The following is a 13304-nucleotide window of genomic DNA, read 5'->3' as shown; positions in this document are numbered from 1 at the left end:
ATAAAATCCTTAACACTTCTACACTATCATGCTTTTTAGAAGGATTAACATCTTGGAAAAAAAATGACAAATATTACATTGGTTTTTCATGCGTCTCTCAAAAAACTAGGAATGATAATATTTTCATTCTAGATCTCAAAAATATTTTGTATCATATATTTTCTCCAATATAAAAGTTGATATGGTATTTTATTATAATATTTAATAAAGTTAGCATACTTAATTAGAAACCCTTTACAGATAAATCACTGGGGTTATTTTATCCCCATCTCTGCTGACTAAATATCAAAATAAAATATACTCCACTTGAATTCATGAAATGGTACAGTAAGCCCTTTGCTATTATGACTGATGAATTAATTTATTTTTAAGATTCTGCTCATCTACTAGCATGTGTTTCAGATGTTAAACATGATAAGCAGTCCCAAGTATTTACAACATTCATGTTTTAGAAAGACACCATTATTAAATTTTAGAGAGAAAATTCAAAACTGAGAATGATTTTAATGTTTATTTCATATTTATTATTTTTAGTTTTAGTTTTTTTTCTCAATTTTCATTTTAGATTCAGAGGGCACATGTACAGTTTGTTACTTGGATATATTGCATCATGCTGAAATTGAGATCGCATCAACCAGGTACTGAATGTAGTACCCAACAGATAGCTTTTCAGCCCTTCCAACCTCCATCCCTCTAGTCCACTCTAGTAGTTCCCAGTTACTACTGTTGCCATATTTATATTTATGAGTAGCTAATGTTTAGTACCCACTTATAAGTTATAACATGATATTTAGTATTTAGTCTTCGGTTCCTGTGTTAATTCACTTAGGATAATGGCCTCCAGCTGCATCCATGTTGCTGCAAAGAACATGATTTTATTCTTTGTTATGCCTTTGTAGTATCCCATGGTGTACATGTACCATATTTCCTTTATCCAGTCCACCAGTGATGGGCACCTAGGTTGACTCTATATCTTTACTATTGTGAACAGTGCTGCAATGAACATGAAAAGTGTATATGTGTTTTTGTTAGAACAATTCATTTTCTTTCAGTTATATACCCAGTAATGGGACTGCTGGGTTGAATAGTAGTTCTGTTTTAAGTTCTTTGAGAAATCTCCAAACTCTTTTCCACAGTGGTTGAACTAGTTTGCATTCCCACCAACAGTGTATGAGTGCTTCCTTTTCTTGGCAACCTTGCCAGCATCTGTTATTTTGTGACTTTTTAATAATAGCCATTCTGACTGGTATGAAATAGTATCTCATTGAAGTTTGGATTTGCATTTCTCTGACAATTAGTGATGTGGAACATTTTTTAAAATATATTTGTTGGCTGTTTGTATGTGTTACTTTGAGAAGCATATGTTCATGTCTTTTGCCCATTTTTTTAATGCTTGTTGGGTTAAGTTCCTTACAGATTCTGGATATAAGACCTTTGTCGATGTGTTGTTTGCAAATATTTTCTCCTATTCTGTAGGCTGTTTATTGTATTAATAGTTATTTTGCTGTGCAGAAACTCTTTAGTTTAATTAAGTCCCATTTGTCAATTTTTTTACTGTGGCAATTGCTTTTGAGAACTTAGTAATAAATTCTTTCCCAAGACTGATGTCCAGGATGGTGTTCCTTAGGTATTCTTCTAAAGTTTTTACCGTTAGAAGTCTTACATTTATATCTTTAATCTATCTTTAGTTAATTTTTGTATATGGTGACATGTAGGGGTCTATTTTCATTCTTCCACATATGGCTAGCCAACTATTCCAGCACCATTTATTGAACAGGGAGTCCTTTTCCCATTGCTTATTTTTGTCAACTTTGTCGAAGGTCAGATGACTGTAGGTATGTGGCTTTATTCCTAGGCTCTCCATTTTCTTCCATTGGTCTATGTGTCTGGTTTTTAATTTTTTTAATTTTTTACCAGTACCATGCTATTTTGGTTACTGTAGCTTTATAGTATAGTTTGAAGTCAGGTAATGTGACGCCTCTGGCTTTGTTCTTTTTTGCTCAGCATTTCCATGGCTCTTCAGGCTATTTTTGGTTCCATATAAATTTTAAAATAGCTTTATTCTAATTGTGAAAAATAACATTGGTAGTTTGATGGAAATAGCATTGAATCTATGGAATATTTTGGGTGGTATGGTCATTTTTTTCAACATTGATTCTTTCTATCCATGAACATAAAATATTTTTCTATTTACTTGTGTAACCACTTATTTATTTTAGTAGATTTTCTAGCTTGTGGGCATAGAGGTATTCATAATAGTCTCTCAGGATCTTTTCTATTTCTGTGGGATTGGTTGTATTGCCAACTTTGTTGTTTCTGATTTTGCTTGCTTGGATCTTCTCTCTCTCTCTCTCTCTCTTCCTTAATCTAGCTAGTGTTCTATGAATCTTGTTTATTTTTTCAGAGAACCATGTTTTGGTTTTGCTGATTCATTGCATGAATTTTTGTGTCTCAGTTTTATTCTGCTATGCTCTGATTTTAGTTATTTTTTCCTTCTGCTAGCTTTGATATTAGTTTTTTCTTGTTTCTGTAGTACTCTAGCTGTGATGTTAGATCATTAATTTGAGAACTTTCTAATTTTTTGAAGTATGTGTTTAGCACTATAAACTTTCCTCTTAACACAGCTTTTGTTGCATCCCATGAATTTTGATAAGTTGTGTTTCTGTTTCCATTATTTCAAAATATTTTTTTTAATTTCTTATTTAATTTTATTGTTTACCTAAAAGTCATTCTGGAACAAGTTGTTTAATTTGCATGTAATAGTGAGGTTTTGAGAGACCTTTTGGTGTTTATTTCTATTTTTATTCCACTGTGGTTTAAGAGTATGGTTGGTATAACTTTGATTTTTTAAAATTTATTGAGATTTGCTCTATGGCCAAGCATGTGGTTAATCTTGGGATATATTCTATGTGCAAATGAGAAGAATGTATATTCTGTGGTTTTTGAGTGAAGTATTCTGTGGATGTCTGTTAGATCCCATTGGTCAAGTGTCAAGTTTACACCCAGAATTTCTTTGTTAGTTTTCTACCTCAATAATCTGTCCTGAATGTTGTCACTGGGGAGTTGAAGTACCCCACTATTATTTTGTGGTTGTTTATATCTTTTTATAGGTCTAGAAGTGTAATTTTTTTATGAATCTGGGTGCTTCAATGATGGTGCATATATATTCAGGATAGTTAAATCTTCTTGTGCTGTATCTTGTATCATTAAGTCATACTTTTCTTTGTCCTTTTTTACTTTTGTTGGTTTAAGTTCTGTTTGATTTAAGAACCACCTCTGCCTTTGTGTTTGTTTGTTTTCCATTTGCATAGGAGATCTTTCCCCAACTTTACTTTGTTATTACATGTGACAAGGATCTCTTAAAGCAGATGGATAGATTGTTCTTTTAATCCAACTTGCCACTGTGTGCCCTTTAAGTGAGGCATTTAGACCATTTACATTCAAGGTTAATATTGAAATTGAGATTTTTATTTTATGAAATTGTTAGCTGGTTGCTTTGTAGTTTCTATTGTGTCATTGCTTTCTAAGGTCTGTGGGCTATGTACTTAAGTTTTTTTTTTTTTTTTTTTTTTTTTTTTTTTGTGGTAGCAGGTATTGTGATTCTGTTTCTATGTATAGAACTCTCTTGAGGATCTCTTATAAGACTGGTGCAGTGGTAACAGATTATCTTACTGCTTTGCTTGGCTGGAAAATATTTTATTTCTCCTTTGCTTATGAAGTTTAGCTTGGTGGGAGTGAAATTCTTGGTAAGAATTTATTTTTTTTAAGAATGTTGAAAATAGGCCTCCAGTCTCTCCTGGTTTCGAATGTTTCTGCTGAGAAGTCCGTGGTTAACCTGATGTGTCCTGACCTTTTCCTTTAGCTGCCTTTAAGATTTTTTTTCTCTTTAGCACTGACCTTGAACGGTCTTGTATCTATATACCTTGGTGATGTTGATGTTCAATTCGTATAGTTTCTCACAGGTATTCTTTGGATTTATTGTGTCTGGATGTCTACTTCTCTACCAAGATTAGAAATATTTTCTTGAATTTTCCCTCAAATATGTTTTTCAGGTTGTTTACTGTTTTCCTTCTCTCTTAGGAATGCCAATAATTCATGTTCGTTTGCTTTACATAATTCCATATTTCTTGAAGAATTTGTTTTTTAAAATCTTTTTTAAATTTTCATCTGACTGGGTTTGTTCAAAAGACTGGTTTTCACACTCTGAACTTTTTTCTGATTGGTTCAGTCTATTGATAAAGCTTTTAATTGTATTTTGAAATTCCTTAAGTGGGTTACTTAATTCTTTCTTTGTAAGATATTTATTTTCCTTCGTTTCCTGGATTGCTTTAGAAGTTTCTTTGTGTTAAATTTTAATCTTGTCTTGGATCTTGGAGCTTCTTTGCAATCCATGATTTGAATTCTTTACCTGTCATTTCTAAGCTTCTATTTTGGTTTGGAACCATTGCTGGAAAGTTAGTATAATCCTATGGTGGTGTTGCTACATTCAGATTTTTCACGGTTCCAATATTCTTGCACTGATTTCTTCTTATCTGTAGATGCTGGTACTCCTATTTTTTATTATTATTTGTGTGTGGGTAGAAGTTTTTCTTTTTCTTTCTTTTCCTGTATTTTTTCTTCTTTCTCTTTTCCCTATGCCTAGAGGGTGTGACTGTAGAAAATGCTGGGTAAGGTCTTCGGATCTTTTTGCTTCTTTTTGCCCTTCTCTTGGCAGATTTTATATTGAGCTGTGCAGTTCAGCCTACAAGACAGTAAATGATAAAATAGAGCTGAGATGACTGTGTTTGACGTGGCTTGATGCTTATTTACTGGAAAAAGCTTTATGTTGCCTCAGGCAATGGGCTGATTCATGAAATGCACAGTGGTCTGAGCTTCCTGCTCAGCCCTGGAGGAGGTGGGAGCAACCATGGGTAGAGCCAGACCAGGCAAGTCTGCCCTAAAATTCCCCAATGGTAGGCACAAGTACCAGCACAAAGGGAAAATCCAGTTTGTGGTCATGAAATACCCAGAAATATGCCTAGACATAGAGCTGGGGAGCCAGCTTGGCTGCATGTTTTCTTCATGGGGCGGCCTAACTTCTAATCCAGGAGAGTGAATGCTTTGGATGACTGTAGATTGGTCTGGGCATGGAAAAGAGAGGATCCCACCTCCACTAAGATCTCTGCACAGGAGGGGTAGGGCAATTTAAGCTGTTGAACCAGGCAGTCAGTACATTGAATGTCTAGAGATCTGCCTTGGCATGTAGCAGAGAAGGTTCTCCTGCACCAGAACATCTGACTCAGGTGAGTTGGTGCTCCAGATGCCTCGACATCTGCCTGGGCATGGAGCAGAGAGGATCTCACTGTACCAAAATCTATGTTTATAAATGGGTGACTTAGGCTGAACCAGATGAGCAGGTGCTCTGAATGACTGGGGATCTAGCTGGGTATGAAGTAGAGGGCCTCCCTGAACCTGAACCAGATTCTCTGCACAGGAAAGGTGGCTGTTGATCCAGGTTAGGGGGTGCTTTAGATGCCTGGAGATCTGCTTGGGCATGGAGCAGAGAGGGCCTCACTACACCATGTTGTATGCTCAAGAAGGGTTGGGCAGCTAAAGCTGCTGCTGATCCAAGCAAGTGTGTGCTCTCAATGCCTAGATTTCTGCCTGGGGGTAGAGTGGAGAAGCCCCTGATATACCATGATTTCAGGGGAGCAGGCTGTGACACCTAGCAATGGCACGTGCAGACTGGTTCTAATTCTAGTATAGCATACACCTGGCTCCAGCTGCTGAACCAGGAAAGTAGGTGCTCTGAATGCTTGGAGATCTGCCTGGGTGTGGAGTGGAGAGGGTCCCACTGTATCATGATCTATGTCCTTGAAGGGTGGGGCAGCTAAAGCTGCTGCTGATCCAAGAAAGTGCGTGCTCTCGATGCCTAGATTTCTGCCTGGGGGTAGAGTGGAGAGGCCCCGATATACCATGACTTTAGGGGAGCAGGCTGTGACACCCAGCAATGGCACGTGCAAACTGGTTCTAGTTCACCAAGCTGGCCCTGGCTGCAAGTCTTACTGCCCAGGAGAAATGCAGCTGTAGCAACTCTCCTCCAACCCTAGGCCTACAACAAGGGAGAGCACAATTCCAGTGCCTACAATTGAGATGCTTTCACAGTACTGGCTGTTGAGGCCCTTATAGTGCTTCAGCCTCTGACCCAATACTAAAATATCTGCATGGCACCATTAAAATGCCTACATGGCCAATTCAGTTGTTAAAGAATGACTGGCTGGCTTTGTATGAGTCTGGATTAAAAATGGTGTCCTGCAGTCAGTCCCAGTTTTGGGAAAATGTTGCAGCATTTCCCACTGTCTTTTCCTTACAGTGTCTCCAAGCCTCTCCCCAAATTAGCTCCCGTGCTTGACCTGGGTTGCTCAGATACCCAGTGGAAAGGTGAGCCTCAGAGGAATGCTCTCTACCTCTGTCACATACTGGGGTTTCACTCACTTTTATCAGCTGGACACCGTCACGGGGGCTGTTTGCAGGCATTCTCCTCACAATTCTGATGGATTTCCATTTTTATTCTTGAATTAAAGAGCACAAAGATTATCTTTATGCACAATATTCCAAGTGACTGAGGCACACTAAAAGCTTCTAATCCATCTTATTGGGGAAAAAATAATATTTAAAATGTACTGTCTTCTCTTGGTATATTGTGTCATGAAGAACTCATATAGCTGATATTTTCCTTATAGTAAGTTTCATGGAAAAACTGGATCAAATTTCTTCAAGTCATTTGTGAGACCAGTCAAATCTGTCACATGAGTAGGTAGGAGGGTCAGTAGGCACCATAAACTTCCTTTCTCTAGAGCTCATAGCATTTTCATCTGGAAGAAGAAACCCTCCCCACCCCACCCCACCCCGCAAACAAATTCTCATTTAGATTCTACAATAACTTGTGTAGATTTGCATATGCCCATATTAACACATCCCTTTCCATATCTTTTAAAAGTTTTACCTTTTTAAACAAATAAATGTACACTAGTTTAATGACTTCACCATTATAATGTTTCTTAAACTTCTGAATACTTGAGAATTATCTAAAAAGTTTGTTTAGAGATTATTGCACCCCAACCTTAGAGTTTCTGATTCACTAAACCTGGGATAAGGCCAGATAATTTGCATTTCAGACAAGTTCCAAGATAAAGTTCATGTTTCTGATACAAGGCCCATACTTTAAGAACAACTTTTTTAAATAGTAAAAAGAAAATTGTATTCATTTGACCACAAAATTATGGCTTTCTCTTTACACTGAAGGATATTGTCCCCATTGTTTCTCTCTCTCTCTCTCTCTCTCTCTCTGTGTGTGTGTGTGTGTGTGTATGTGTCTCATAATTTTTTTACTTAATGGCAGACATCATGATTATAGGCAAAAGAGACAGAGGCAAGTTTGACTAAGTCTAGAAATGGGCTTGTTTCTTCTGTCAAGCTGTCAACATTCAGGTTTGAGTTTATCTAGCGAGAGATAACGTCACGGCTCAAGCCCGTAATCCCAGCACTTTGAGCCGAGACGGCGGATCACGCAGGCCGAGATCGAGACCATCCTGGCTAACATGGTGAAACCCTCACTCTACTAAAAAATACACAAAAACTAGCCGGCTTAGGTGGCGGGTGCCTGTAGTCCCAGCTACTGGGAGGTTGAGCAGGAGAATGGCGTGGAACCCGGAGGCGGAGCTTTCAGAAACGAGCTGAGATCCGGCCATTGCACTCAGCCTGGGCTGCAGAGCGAGACACCGTTCAAAAAAAAAAAAAAAAAAGAGAGATAATCTAGTTTGGGCTTGTCGTTGCTATGGTTACCTTGAAAGCACCACAGCCTTCAGTCACACATCTGTAATAACTCCTTGTGCTGGGGCCTTCAGTCACACGTCTGTAATGATTCCTTGTGCTGGGGCCTGGAATTCCAGGGATGTTTTTCTCAATCTTCATGGTCCACTCTCAACTTTCAGCTCTTCTATATGCCCATGCCATCCACAGAGGCCATCTCTGTCCTTGATCTTTCAATTTTCCCGGCAGTAGACTGCTGTTGTTTATTATTGGGTGTTTGATAGATGAGTGATAGGGATTGAGAGGGTGGAGCTTTCTGTTTTCCTGGTCCAGGGACAAATTTAGTCAGAACTTGTGTGCCTGGGCCTGAAGGGTGGGACTTTCTCTGCATTCTCAAACCTCCTCCTCATGCCAGCCAACCTCTGTCTTGGCTTTGTAGCATATTTGTGCAGAGAGGGTTTGCTGCCACATCCCTCACCAGTGATACAATACTGCAACAGTGTCAGTATGAGATTTTCAGTCCAGGCTTGTCTTTTGCAAGTGTGTATGCTTATGTGTGTGAGAGAGAGATATATATATTTTTGTGTGTGTGTGTGTGTGTGTGTGTGTGTGTGTGTGTATATATATATATATATTTAGAGAGAGAGAGAGAGAGAGGGAGTTGGGCATAGTTACCTAACCTTCCATTCTTGGGAATGGCATTCCCTTCATTGCTAATCTTTTATTATAGGGCTTTTTTTTTTTTTTTTTTTTTTTTTTGAGTTCATTGGAGATATTGGCTTCTTTTTTATTGCATAGTACTTAATAAATACTGGATTGTATAGCATCACTGTGTTTATTTTCTATTCTCTGGAGCTTCTAGAACACCCCCACAAAACACCTGTGGCTGATTTTTAAAAATTATTTTAAATGACATGATAACGTAATGTAGGAAGTTTGCAATGTTAATTTTCTTAATGTTTATTGGTCTATTCCACTTTCCAATTTTTTTCTTTCTAATTTTGGCAATGTTGTACATCTTCCTAGAAAACTGTTTCTTTTAGTTCTTTATATTTCTTTTTGCTTTTTCATATTATTTTATGAATTTTGCATTTGTAATATGTGTACTGATTTACCCTATTTTTTCTTTGATTGTTTGAATCTTCTCCTATCTTTATCAGTTTGTGAGAGAATTGTTTGTCTTATTAGTCTGTTCAAGAAATCAACATTTGTTAGTCATCTCAATTTTTTATTTTTACCCCCCTTTCATTGATACCTGCTCTTATCTTTTCTATTTTTATCCACCTTGGTCTTGAGTAACCATCACCAAGTTTATTTTTTTCCTTTGACATCTATATTCTTGATGTAAGTGTTTCCTTCATGAATTTTAAGCTTTCTTGTTTTTTTACTAAATGCAAAAAATATTTTTAGCATGAGTTATATTATGTATTTCATACTTTTGAGCTATAAATACCCCCTTTGTTACAAACCTTCATGTATCATAATGTACTGCATATAATTCTTATTCTAAGTGTTATTAAAAATTATATTTAAAAATTTTTCCAGGTGTTGAGAAGTTATGAGTCATTCTTCATTATTGATTTCTAATTTTATTACATTCTGGTAAGAAAATATAGTGTTTTGTGCTATTGATTAGGAGAATATGTTAGCTTTTCTTGCTGACCTGGTACATATTTAATTTTTGTGATTTTTTGTTTGCTCAAGAACAAACTGTATTTTTGTTCAATTGTTTTATAATTTGTATTATCATTAGATCAAGCAAATTAATCACATTATTGAATTTTCTATATCTTTATTATTTTTCTCTTAATTGTACCAATTTTTGAAAATAATATTTTAAAATGAGTACTATTGGTTTTTTTTTTTTTTTTTTTTAGACAGGGTCTTGCTCTGTCAACCAGGCTAGAGTGCAGTGGCATGACTAGAGCTCACTGGAGCTTTGACATACCAGGCTCGAGAGATCCTCTTACCTCAGTCACCCGAGTATCTGGGACTACAGGTGCGTGCCACTACCCTGGCTAATTTTTGTATTTTTTAATAGAGAGAGGTTTTCACCATGCTGCCCAGGCTGGTCTCAAACCCCTAAGCTCAAGTAATCTGCCCACCTAGGCCTCCGCAATTTCTGGATTTACAGGCACCCAAACAAAATAAATATAATTTTTGATTTCTGAACTACTCTTTAGTTTCCTTAGTTGTTGTTTTATGTATTTTGAGCCCATACTATTGAGTTCATATATGTTTATGGTCACTATATTTTGTTTTTCATCAGTCCATTTTTCTAGTATATAACATCTAAATTTCCCTTATGATGGTTTATAACTTAAATTTTCATTTGATTGATAGACAGTTAGTGACCACTGCTATTTTTTAAATTTTATTGATAAAGTTGTTATCAATCTTTCATCTTAATATTTCTTCATTCTTTTTCTTTATATATGCCTACTAAAGATAATATATTGCTACTACTTCTTTATAATTCAATTTGGATGTTTTTCTTTTCTCTGACATGCTCAACATATTTACATTTATTATAATAGTTACATTGAGAATTATTTCAGCTCTCTCCTTTTATGATGTTTATTTACAATGCACTTTTTTTAATCCTTTATGTCTTTCATTCTGTGGACAGAATACTCTCCTGGATTTAAAGCCCAATATTCTATTTCTTCTCTGCTGTGGGTTATCATTACTTATTAAGAGCCATAAGCATGCTTTTCTTTTCTTACTGTGTGAAGTTTTTTCCTATGTATGTATTCCATCTGAACAAGAAAAGAATGTTGGCCTACCGTCATCTACCTCTGATCTCTTCTCCTCCCCCTGGCCACAGTGATATCATCTGGATTTCTAGGTTTGAATTGTTTGACTGCACTTCCTTGTTTGTTGCTTTTTTAAAGAAAATAGTAAACCTCATTATGCTCTTTCTTCACAGTTATTTCCCATATCAGTGCTTTTTATTTCTGACTGCTTTATTTATTGCTTTTTATTACTATAATGCAAATTTTCTCCATTTCTTCCTCCCGGCTTTTTTTTTTTTTTCAAAAACAGACCTGCCATGATATATTTTCTCAGTTGTTGCCTCTGATTTTTTATTTCTTTTAACTACATGATGATTTTCCTGGATGTAAAATTAAAGTTACGTACTGCTAATTCAGAAATTCAGAGCCTTGATAGAGGATAAAGATACTGCATAAATCTGCACTTTGTTAGGAAAATATAAGGGCCAGGAAAGAAACTAAAATTTAAGAGGAACTTTGTTATCCTATAAGATAGTGAGCTGCCATTGGTTGCTAATTTTTCCTCTCTAAAGAAATCCTGCGATGCCACAGAAGTTAAAATATTATGATTCTCCAAAATATGGCGAATAATTTATTAAAATTCTGAAGAGAACTTGAGAAGACAGCAGTCTTTGAGTTAATGGAAACAGCAGCAAGAGAAGCAGCCTAGAGCAGATGTTCAGGGGTAGGTTATAGGAGAGGCTCCTTTCAGTCCAGTCCACCCCTTCCCCACACACATCCTTCCACCCACCTTCGATGTGCTTGGCAGAGCATTACACAACCAGCTAGAAGGAAGTGAGTAACCCTGTCATGAATGCAGGTGGCTGACAGGTAGGGCTCTACTTGTTTTCTCCTCTCAGTTTTTTCAATCTAGGGCCAAGCAATTATTACAAGAATGTTTCCTGCACCTATTCTTCCTACCAGCTTAGTTTACATCTTTGTGCAAATACACTGTTTTGTTTTCTTTTGAAGATTTTTCTCCTTATCACTGAAGTTTGAAAGTTTTGTTATGACATGTCTAAGTATGTATTTTTTAATGCATTTTACCCAGAATTTGATGTTTGTTTTCTATATGAGGCTCATTGTTCTTTGGTCGAAGTAAATTCTTAACTATGACCATTTTTGTTTTTGTTTTTGTTTTTAAACCGCAGTAATAGCACTTAACATGCAATCTACCCTCTAATGAAATTTTAAGTGTACATTATTTTTTATTATAGACACAATCTTATACAGCTGATCGCTAGAGCTCATTCATCTTCCTTGACTGAAACTCATGCCTGTTTATTAGTAACTCCTCATCCTGTCCCCACCCCCAAGTCCTTAACACCTGCCATTTAACTCTGATTCTATGAATTTGATAATTTTAGGTACCTCATACAAATAGAATCATGAAGTATTTATCTTGCTGTGACTGGTTTATTTTACTTAGTATGCCATCCTCAAGGGATCCTCTTCTTGTTGCGTATTGCAAAACTTTCATCTTTTTAAAGGCTGAATAGTACTTCATTGCATGTATATATCACATTTTCTTTATCCATTCATCTGTCAGACCTTTAATTAGTTTCACATCTTGGTTCTTGTAAATAATTTGGCAATGAACATAGGAGCACGAATATATCTTCCAGATTTTTATTTTAATTCTTTTAAATTGTGGGATTACTGGATTATATGGGAGTTCTATTTTACGTTTTTTGATGACTCCCACACTATTTTCCATAACAGTTGCACCATTTTGCATTCTCACCAACAGTGTGCAGGTGTTCCACTTTCTCCATATTTTTGCCAACACTTGTTCTCTCTGTTTTTTAATTTTGATAATAGCCATCTTGACCTGTGTGAAGTAATATCTCATTTTGGTTTTGATTTGCATTTTCCTGGTGATTGGTGTTATGCTTTTTAAAAAAATATAGACCATGATTTATTTAAATATTCCTTTCTATACAGTTGCCCCACTTTCTGGTTCTGGAACTCTAATCAGATATATGCTAATTCTGTCCCCATTTATCAATCAGTTATCTGATGGAGCTATAAAACTCTTCTTGTATGATCAAAGACATTAGTTTGTCTATGTGATTTATATTTTTCATGGATATATCTCTCCTGGCGCTATTTCCAAACTGGACTTTTTTGATCTCTAGATGTGTTGTGTTGGCTAACTATCTTCTTGTTTCTACGTATCTCTGCCTCCACAGATAATTCATTTTTCTTCTCTCCTACATTCTATCTCTTATTTCTTGGATCTTGTTGGATCTTTCTCTCTTCATTTTATGGACATACCCTGCAGCTGCATCCTCATGAAAAGTGGATCAAATGACTGGAAATGTATAATTTTATACTCACCTTTGCTTGATAGTTTCACTAAGACTTCCAAGTTGAAAAATATTTTTCCTTAGAGTTTAAAACATCACTCCGTTGCCTTGAATTTCCAGTGCTGCTATTTAGAAGTGTCATGACATTTCAGTTAATGCTTTCTTATATGTGCACTCCACTCTTTCCTTTTCAAAACTTTTAGGATCTTTCATTTATTAATGATGTTCTGAAAACTCATAATGATGTGCTTCATTTATCTTTTTTCATTCATTGTGTTGGGAAGTTAATGGCCCTGTCAATAGGAAAATTCTTATTTTTCACTGCTAGTGTTTTTTTTTTTTTTTTTCAACTTCTGATCCAGAGAGATATTTGTTTTATTTTGATTGTTGTTTTGTCATTTTAATACTTTTAGAAATAATTTATCACTAC

This window comes from Papio anubis, chromosome 1, assembly GCF_008728515.1.
Source record: "Papio anubis isolate 15944 chromosome 1, Panubis1.0, whole genome shotgun sequence".
Classification (NCBI taxonomy): Eukaryota; Metazoa; Chordata; class Mammalia; order Primates; family Cercopithecidae; genus Papio; species Papio anubis.
The sequence above is the reverse complement of the archived record's forward strand: the minus strand, read 5'-3'. Positions refer to the sequence as shown.